Genomic DNA, 10,260 nt, shown 5'->3' with positions numbered 1-10,260 from the left:
CCCCCACCGGCGCCGCCCCCACCAACCTTCTCTCTCTCTTTCCTTGGCCGGCGCACGCTTGTGGAGGCAGATCCGCGACACGCCACCTCCGCCCCATCGGCGGTAGCGGCTGCTCGTCAACAGCCGTGGTCCAGAAGCACAGCTTCGCCTGGCCACGACAGATCTGCGCAAGGGCCGCGCTGGGCGAGGAGCCCCCATGCTCGGCCGCCACTTGGTTCGCTCCTCTTCTTTCGGCCGCTGGGAGAGGACCTCGTGACGGCGATGCTACCGGATCCGCGACGGAGGTGCTCGAGGTCGCGCGCAGAGACAGGAGGCTGAAATGTTTTGGTGAGTTTCCTTTGCTGTCTCCATGCCTAATTACAGGTCTTGCACACCGAATTCTTATTTCGTGCTGCCAAATGATCCTGGCCGCGAATGATCCTTTTGCTATGGCATTCTTGTGCAACATCTTCTGGTAGATTATATTGCCAAGGATTCAGGATGTTGTGGAGTGCCAGTTTATAGTATGTAGTTCTTATATGCTATCCTATTCCTACCAGCATAGAAGTGAAGTGTGTAGGATTGGTATTATGCCCCTGTGTTATTTGTATTCCTCACAGGTTACACACAGTCAGTCTTCCAAGGTCTGTCGTGCGTCCTGCTAGTGTTCACAGCCTTCCAAGTTCATGGGGGTCTTGTTTGTTTGTTCATGTGATGATTCTTCTACACATTTCATAGTTTCTTCTACATAGGTGCTACATTTTGGGTAAATCCTGTGCAGATTCTGAGATAGGTTTGTTTCTAGGATTTTGCTGCTAGTGCTGTACACATGATGCTTGCCATTTTTGCCTCTAGAGTCGGTAAACACTCTGTAAACAACTGACAAGAACAGCAGATGTTCACGCCTCTAGTAAAAATGGAGCAAGTTGTGTATGTGTGCATCACTTTATGGTTCAGTTTTGGATGATTGAATCTGGCTGGAGCAAACTCTCTCTGTGTATTGTATCATGTACACATCACTTTTGTTTCTCTAATTGTACAAGAGCACTCCCTCTGCACTCACTCATGTCACATAGATTAGCCTTGAATTTTAACACATTTGTTGTGTTATAATAAACTGCCTTCTATTTGCTGGGGATGTTTACATGTACCACATGAACCAGCTCTTGCTACTAAAGGTTCTGTGCCCCCATTCCATCCTTCTGTTTAAATTTCTGAAATTTATATTCTGTAACTTGGATGGCTATGTTGCATTTGCAATTCTTGCTTTGTTAAATTTGAGGATATGTTGCATTTGTAGTTCTTGCTTTGTTAAATCTGAGATTGATGACAATGGTATATAGAAAGCAAAAAAATTGTTGCCACATAATGATGTTATGGTACCCTCAGCAAGTAATATGCTTGAATCAATATGATTTTTCCTGATTATAATTATCTTATATTATCGTGATGTTGGCAGGTATATGCGAGTCGACCGTCCGGTGGCAGTCCCTATGGAACAGGCACTGGACTACTCCCTTGGCGAGGCGTACCTGTGTCGTGCGGGTTCTGATCATGTACAGCGGCACACTTTCCAGCGTCGACCTGAGCAAACGTTGATGCAAGGCTGCTCCTTCTCCTACTGCATGTCTTCATTGACTTGATTCTTCGACATGGAGATATTTAAAGCCTTCACTTGTTCATTGTGTCATCTGTTGATTACTTCTTTGTTTTTTGTAAAGCACGTAATGGTTTTGAGTAGTTGATCATGGCCTGATGGAACGTTCATGTCGTTAGCATGTATATATACACTATTATAGCAACCAGATGCAATCCATTTTATTAAATGCGTTCTGGTTAGGATTTGGTCATGGCATGACTTTGTTGTTCTGTTTTCTATGAATCTAGTCACTACTTCTGGAGGCAAATTATCCTTACTCATATTGAGCTTTCCATCTACTTGAGGCAACTGCAGGATGGTAAAATTGTTGCTTTCTTTCTGCAGTCACGACCAAGAGACAGAGAAAGCATAGGTTGCTCGGGTGCATGCTAGAGGCTAGAGCTGCAGGAGGTTCAGTTACATGCTCTTAGTTTTTTTTCCTTCAATGCTATGTTGTGGTAGCCATGCTGTATGTTTCCAGGTTTTCTAACTATATGCAAAACTTTCTGTAGGCTCGGCGGGAGCATCCTGCTGCTTGGCGGTGGACGACAAGGACTTCCTCGCACACGATTTGTCTTCTAAGATTTACGGCGCCAAGGTAATCTCACTCTCTCCGACCCTGGTAGTCTTGTGAGTACGGTTGCTGTAGATGGTGGTCTGTGTGGATCTTGTTATACTGAGGGTGTTATGCTGGTGGTGGCTTGAAAGAAGGGCAGAAATGCTTAGCAATCTATTTCCTGTAGTATTTAACTGTTTACATTATGAAATGTGTGGACAGTAGGTATGTTTCCCAGGTTATATGGTAATAATTGTACACCTTATCGTTGAGTTTGGTTTGTGTTTATAGAATGACAAGGTTGGTTAATTAAGCCCTGCATGTATCTTTTAGAGTTTACTTCATTGGTAGCATATGCAGCTGTATTAATTAATATTGTACATGTTGGAGAATTTAGACGATGATAACAAACTGTAACCATGAATACTCAAATAGAAACTTGAACAACCATCTGGTTTAATTTGGTGATGTTCCTCCATGCTAAGAGCTAATCTGCTGCACTGTTATTCAACTTACATCGACAATTTTAATTTCGCTGAAATCATGTTTTCTTCTCTATGTTTATCTCCCTGGACGACCACTACTACCTCCGTGTTTTTTTCATGCTAGCCTATATTGGTGTTTGGTGATCCTGTTCTAATTAATGTGTATAGTTCAAGCCCTTGTTTCTATCTAAATGTGTGCACAGAAGTTCTGTTACCTTCTGAAAAATTATAGGTGCATTTTTTTTGTTTCTCAAAAACAAAATAGCTTGCTCATTTAAGCTGTGGCATCCCTACTGTTAGCTTTCATATTGTATCTATGTTTTCTTGTATGAGAGTATCTCATTTTAACTAGCTGGAGAACAAAAAGCATGGTACTAGCTCAGTTTGTGTTATTACTATAAATAACTATCATTTTCTTGAATGGTCTGTTCATAATATATTTGCCCTGGTTTTTCTGATTCTTCTCTACTGATTCATGTAACAGGGCGACCGAGGAAGGCATGTTGACGTTTTGTTTGTTCCCAGCCCGACTATGGTTGTCCAGCGAGTCCAGCATGTTGTTATTTGCCCCAGTTTTTCTGGTTCTTCTCTATTGATTCATGTAACAGTGCGAATGAGGAACCATTTTGTTTGTTCCCAGCCCAACTATGGTTGTCCAACGAGTCTGGCATGTTGTTCATCTGTCTATGGTCGTCCAACTATTTTGGCATGTTGTTCATGACGCGAGCGGGTGCCTAGTTTGTGGTTGCTTTGGAAGGAACTTGTAGAGCTTCTAAAGTATTGTATTACACTTATAGTCGTTACTGTGATTTTCATTGTATTACATGATCTGGTTGCTCTTATTTGGAGTATCATGTGTGTTTTCTATCTCTGCCAATTTAAATAGTAGTTGAAATATAAAGACTGAGCCTGATAGATGGGACCCAGTTACCAGAACCCTGACAAATGGGACCCAGTTACCAGAACCTGACAACAGGGACCCACCTGACTAGTTGACCCATTTAAAAAAATAAAAATGAAACTCTTGAGATAAAAAGGCCATGGCCCAAAAATAAAAAGCCTGTAATGTTGGGCTTGGCCCATGAAGTCGATCAAAAAATTAATAGAAAAAATAAATATTAAAAAGGCCGAATTGTTGGGCTCAGCCCATGTAAAACATCGAAGCGGACCGGGCTGAATCTTGTGCCACATCAGCTTGCCATGTTGGATGCCTACGTGGCCTGGGGAGGTTGCTAGTGACCAAAACGCCACAGTAGGAATATTTTGGTCGTAAACGTCCACGACCTTCTCACAGAGAAGGTCGCTATAGTCAGTTTACGACCGCCAGCTTTTGACCTTCTGTTTTTGTTCCAAAAAAGGTCGCAAATGGAAATTTGTGACCTTTCAGTGACCAATAGTGCTGGTCACAAGTTGACATATTTCTTGCAGTGGTGGCCCACATGTTAGCGGCTCGTTAATTAATCCCTGATTAAGTAATTCATTCCCGAGCGGCAAAAATAAGCTTCGGCTCGGCTCATTCCCGCAACCCGCGGTCCGCACGCGTCGTGACGAGGCGGGCGATGGAGGAGGAGCGCGTGTGTACCACTCCTCTTCTCAAGCTCCCAATGGCAAGTGGTAGAGCAGCCCTTATAAAGGGGTCTCAACTCTCCTAAACTAGCAAGGTGGGACTAAACTTCCCACCACTTGCCATCTCATAGATGGGCCTCAAGATTAACCAGGGATTAGTGCCTTATATGGGCCTAAGCCCATCCATAATCCAACAATCCCCCACCAGATCTCGAGGCACATAAGTTTGTCAACTGTTCCAAACAATGTTTGATATACCAGAATTTTCAGTGGAGAATGTTAAGTTGAACTTCCACCTAGAGCAACAGGATTAGACTTCTTCGCAACTGAACAATGGACTATGCCTTGAATTGTCAGTTTGGCGTGCAGAAGTTTCGCCTATTGTCAGCTGATACATGGTTGCCGTAGGCTAAACCCCATGGGTGGAGCTTATTAGTCATACTCCGTACCTTCTCATGAGCTTACTAGAGATTACCAAATCGCATAGACTGTGACCAGCAGTCGGGCTCACATAGGTGTGTTCCTCCAAAGAATGCTCTGTAGGTTAGCATCTTGCTTACATAAGCTTTGGAACACATTAAGACAAAATTCAGCCTGCCTTACAGAATTGAGAGTATTACTGCCTCTCCAACGGAGTGGGTTTATTAAGGATACTCTCCTCAGTTGACTGATGGATTGTTTTCCCAGGTCCTAATTCACGGGATCTCCGATCACATAGGTTGGGTTACCCCCATGGCAACTTACGTGGGTCTCATACCCATCTCCCTCGATGCATTTTCTATCACAATCTGTGATAGCCCTTTCGTAAAAGGGTCTGCCAGATTCTTAGCCATCTGGATATAATCCAACACTATTACTCTGGAGTTTCTTGATTTTCTGACAGATTTCAATCTTCTTCTTATGTGCTTTGTGGATTTCATGTTGTCCTTTGAACTCTTAGCCTTGGCAATCACTGTTTGATCGTCACAGTTCATAAGGACAGCCGGCACTGGTTTATCAACCATCGACAAATCCATCAAAAGCTCTCGAAGCCATTCTGCTCCGACGCATGATGTGTCTAATGTTGTGAGTTTTGCTTCCATAGTCGATCTGGTTAAGATCGTTTGCTTGCAAGACTTCCAGGAAACAGCACCACCACAAAGTGTGAAGACATGTCCACTTGTGGCTTTCATCTCATCAGCATCACATATCCAATTCGAATCACTATACCCCTCAAGTACCATCGGGTACCCAGAATAGTGAATTCCGTAGTTCGCAGTACCTTGCAAATAACGCATCACTCGCTCAACAGCATGCCAATGCACATCTCCCGGATTTGAAACAAACCGGCTCAATTTGCACACAACAAATGAGCTTTTAGGACGAGTAGCACATGCTAGGTACATCAGTGAACCAACAATTTGAGAACATCTCAATTGATCTACAGTCGTGCCTTTGAATTTTCGAATCCACACGCTAGGATCATATGGTGTTGCGGAAGGTTTGCAGTCTGAATATCCAAAACGGCTCAAAATCTTCTCTACATAGTGGGATTGCAAAAGTGTAATTCCACCCTCAGAATCTCTTAGTAGCTTGATGTTCAGGATAACATCAGCCACACCCAGGTCCTTCATCTCAAATTTGTGAGACAGAAAAGAATTGACCTCCTCAATGACCTTGAGGCGGGTCCCTCATATCAGTATGTCATCGACATACAGACACAGTATAACTCCTTCACCCCCACCATAGCGATAGTATACACATTTGTCAGCTTCGTTCACAACAAAGCCAATAGATGTCAGAGTAGTGTTGAATTTCTCATGCCATTGCTTAGGCACTTGTTTCAGGCCATACAAAGATTTCACTAGCTTACACACTTTCCTTTCCCGACCATTTACTACAAAGCCATCCGGCTGTTGCATGTAAATTTCCTTGTCTAGTTCTCCGTTAAGGAAAGCCGTCTTAACGTCCACCTGATGAACGAGAAGACCATGCGAGGCAGCCAAAGCGAGTAACACTCGAATGGTTGTCAGCCTAGCCACAGGTGAATAAGTGTCAAAGAAATCCTCTTCTTCTTTCTGGGTATAACCCTTCGCCACAAGCCTAGCCTTGTACTTCTCAACAGTACCATCGGGCCTAAGCTTCCTTTTGAACACCCACTTACATCCTAATGGTCGACAACCATAAGGACGATCAGTGATCTCCCATGTCCCGTTAGCCAAGATGGAATCCATCTGACTACGGACCGCATCCTTCCAGTAGTCAGCATCTGGAGATGCATAAGCTTCTGAAATGGAGCTGGGAGTATCATCATCCACGAGGTACACGAGGAAATCATCACTAAAGGACATTGCAGTCCTTCGTCTCTTGCTCCTAACAGGAGCAAGATCGTCATCCTCCATGGAACTCTTATCACTTTTATGTTCATAATATTCCATCGGAATAGCAGGTTCAGGGGTCTCATCAGATTTTAGTCTAGAATTGCTTTGCATGTCTCTCATGGGGAAAATATCCTCAAAGAATGTAGCATCCCTAGACTCTATAATTGTACCGACCTTCTGGTCAGGTACCTCGGATTTCACCACTAGAAATCTATAGCCAACGCTATGCTTGGCATAGCCAAGAAAAACACAGTCCACGGTCTTTGGTCCCAACTTGCGCCTTTTGATTATCGGCACGTTGACTTTCGCTAAATAGCCCCAAGTGCGCAAGTAAGGGAGTGTAGTTCTTTTCTTTTCCCATTGCTCATAAGGAGTAGTCTCATTACCCTTTGTGGGAACTTTATTCAGTACAGGACAAGATGACAATACAGCCTCCCCCCACCATGCCTTGGATAAACCCGATGTATCTAACATGGCGTTAACCAAATCAGTTAGAGTACGATTTTTCCGTTCGGCAATCTCGTTTGACTGGGGTGAGTAGGGAGGCGTCCTCTCATGAATAATACATACAAGCAAAAATTTGTTTAAGTGTAATAACTCATATAAACCATGTTTAACAATACATAGAAGCTAAATATAGACAAGCTACGACGAGGTTGACTGAAATAATGTTTTCGCTTCTGGTCTTCTTTGTATTGTCATGATGTTTAATGAATAGATTAAAAGGTTTTCTCGCAAAAATATAGTTTATATTGTCCTATATGGGTAAGTAACTTACATAATTGGTAAAAGCATATGCGGAAGGATTCGATACAAAATCTAGGAAGAAGGCCAGCGGAGGAAAATATCATAAGATTTGCATGTAAGCCAATAATGTCAATATTTAATTACCACTAGAAATTGTTCGGAGATATGGTTTCACTTGCAAGTTAAAGACTACATTGCCTTGGGTCCACTATTTGCAAATATTTAAGCTCCCCACTAGAAGTGCACCTAATGGTCTATGGATAAATCATACTTTATATATTAAATAAGTGAAAAATATACATAATAGTAAAAGAAATCTAGCCACGCAATGCATAGGTCACCCTGCTAGTTTTGTTGAAACAAGTACTATTATTGCATAGGTTATCATTTATCACTATTAGAGGTGCAGTTTACCTTCTCCACGTAGATAATGTTCTTACCTGAAATTGGTAAACCATATGTGCTCTTACCTCAAATTGACATTATAGTGCATTCCAGGCATCAAATTTTACCACTATTAAAATAGTTGTAACAGTTGACTTCTCTCAGGGATATTAGACAAAATTAGGATACATTCTCCATTATCATCCATGGGTGGCCCTTCACCCTCAGCTACTTTACTAAACAAATAGAGCCCTAGGAGCTTCATCAGGTCATCAGATGGGTGCCAACTCGCACTTGTCCTTGCTGCTGTTTTTGCTACCGGATAGTCAATAATATCTCATTGCTTCCTTGACCTTACAACGTTTTATTTTATTTTATCTCTCTAAGAGTTGTCTCTTGAAAAATCAAATCATGTAAATTCTACTTCATAAAAAGGTCTACTGCATGATTGCTGGGATCTGTGCAATCCCTTTGTTTAGACAAAATGTTGCATGAATGTATCGGTAAAAAACTTGTGACCATTGTTAATCTGTCGAAAGATTGGTACATCCTGTTGTCTATACTCATTAGATCTCCTTGTTGTTAATTGCATCTGAATTACTACAATGTACTCTGCGTGACAAGCCAGATGACCTGATCTATGTTGCTTGGCTATTTGTAGTTTTTCTGATTGTATTGTCACAACTGTGATCAAAGTTCTTTTCAGTTTAGTTCAATCTGTGAACTAAGATACTATGTCAGCTAAAAGATGGAAAATATTATTTTCTAGATATTTGGACTTCATACTGCAGACGAACTTAGATAGTACATAGTAGACTATGTAATAAGGCCAGGCTGTCAATGTAGTGGAAAGAAAGGTGATGAAAGGTGCTCTCCCGTTGAGAGGTATCAAGATTTAGCATCACGTAGTCTTCTTAATAATAGTAAAGCAAGATATGCTAGGAGATGAGCATGCTAGGAAAGGGATCTCCTCCTTTAGCTGGTATCAGGTTAATCAAAGTCTGCTAACACTGGGAAAGGTTCTTCGCCAACTTAGGTTTGTTTGGTTTGTTTTCTTCTTGCAAGAAGTTGTAATCCCAGTGGCTTAAATTTTATATAAAGATATCTGTCCTAAAAATTATCAGAGTTTGCACATATTTTTCTCTTTCTTTCGTATTCACTAGATAAAGTGATTTTATATTTCATTTGGTGGTACAGTTTGACGTTTCCCCTTTCTGCTCATTTTGTCTGCTCTTTGAACAATAACAACCTTTCTCAACAAAGGGTAAAAAAAGAAGACAAAGGGTAATAGATAACATTAAGATGATACCAATTAAACCTTAGTCTGAACTATTATGTTCCTCTTGCAGCAAGGGAAGAAATGGTCGTATCCCTTACGTAGGCTCAAAGCTGACACGTATATTACAGTCCTCTTTGGGAGGCAATGCAAGAACGGCCATTGTCTGCACCATGAACCCTGCACACACTCATATTGACCAATCCAGGAACACACTTCTGTTTGCGACTTGCGCAAAGGAGGTTGTTACAAATGCATAGGTCAATGTAATGATGTCTGACAAAGCACTACTGAAGTATCTATAAAGAGAGCTTGTAAGATTAGAAAATGAACTGAAATTGCAAGACTAAATAGAACCTTTCAGTTGAGGTCCCCAGGGGCATGTTTCTCCACATTACTTTCTTTTTAGATTGTTGTTGGGTGGTCGATACAGAATCACAGATGCAAAGGTAGAGATGCAGATTTGGAGATTGATCAATAGTTCTTTAATTTATGTGTATTGATAACAAGGATTTAATATCGGAAACAAAATAATTTCGGATGTGATTGAAATATGTGAAATTTCAGTAACTTCGCATATTTCGAAAACTATTTCTGACTTAGAGCTTTCAAATTTAACTTAATCTTAATGAATTATACTTACATTATTTAAATTTATTGTGAAATCAATTTTAATCTGCCTCAAAATTTCGGGGTTAAAAATATTTTGAACCCCACTAAAATATGCGAAATTTCTGAAATTTCACCAAAATTTCCTTGGAATTTATAAGAACTACTCTACTTGATCTGTGCGGATCAATTGTGTGGACATGATGGTTTAAGAAGTGATGTGCATATTGAGGCCTAAAACTTTTATCTGCATTTACAACTTAGTGTCCTCTGTTAAAAAGGTCTCCCATCTTCCTTCATAGCCATGATATGCATTCATGCCTGGTTTAAACAATTTCTGACGCCGTAGGCAAGTTGCGAGACATCCGATCATTTATCGGTCTTTTTTGACCGAGAAAACTCTAGAAAATGCAAAAAAAATGTCGAAAACCAAACTTGGCATCCTGCTTTGAACTTTTCATACAAACAATGAAAAAATTGGGGTCATTAGACGTATGTCGAGAAACAATGTGCTCTCAAACGGATTCTTCTGGCATACCGGGACACCATATGATGAACATGGTGTTTTTTGGAACATTCTTGAAATGATCACAACTTGCGAGAAGGTGAGGCATGCCCATAGTAGGCCTTCATGCTAGGTATAAAAGAAAACAAATTAG

The sequence above is a fragment of the Triticum dicoccoides genome, chromosome 7A (assembly GCF_002162155.2).
Source record: "Triticum dicoccoides isolate Atlit2015 ecotype Zavitan chromosome 7A, WEW_v2.0, whole genome shotgun sequence".
Classification (NCBI taxonomy): Eukaryota; Viridiplantae; Streptophyta; class Magnoliopsida; order Poales; family Poaceae; genus Triticum; species Triticum dicoccoides.
Note: the sequence above shows the minus strand (reverse complement) of the source record.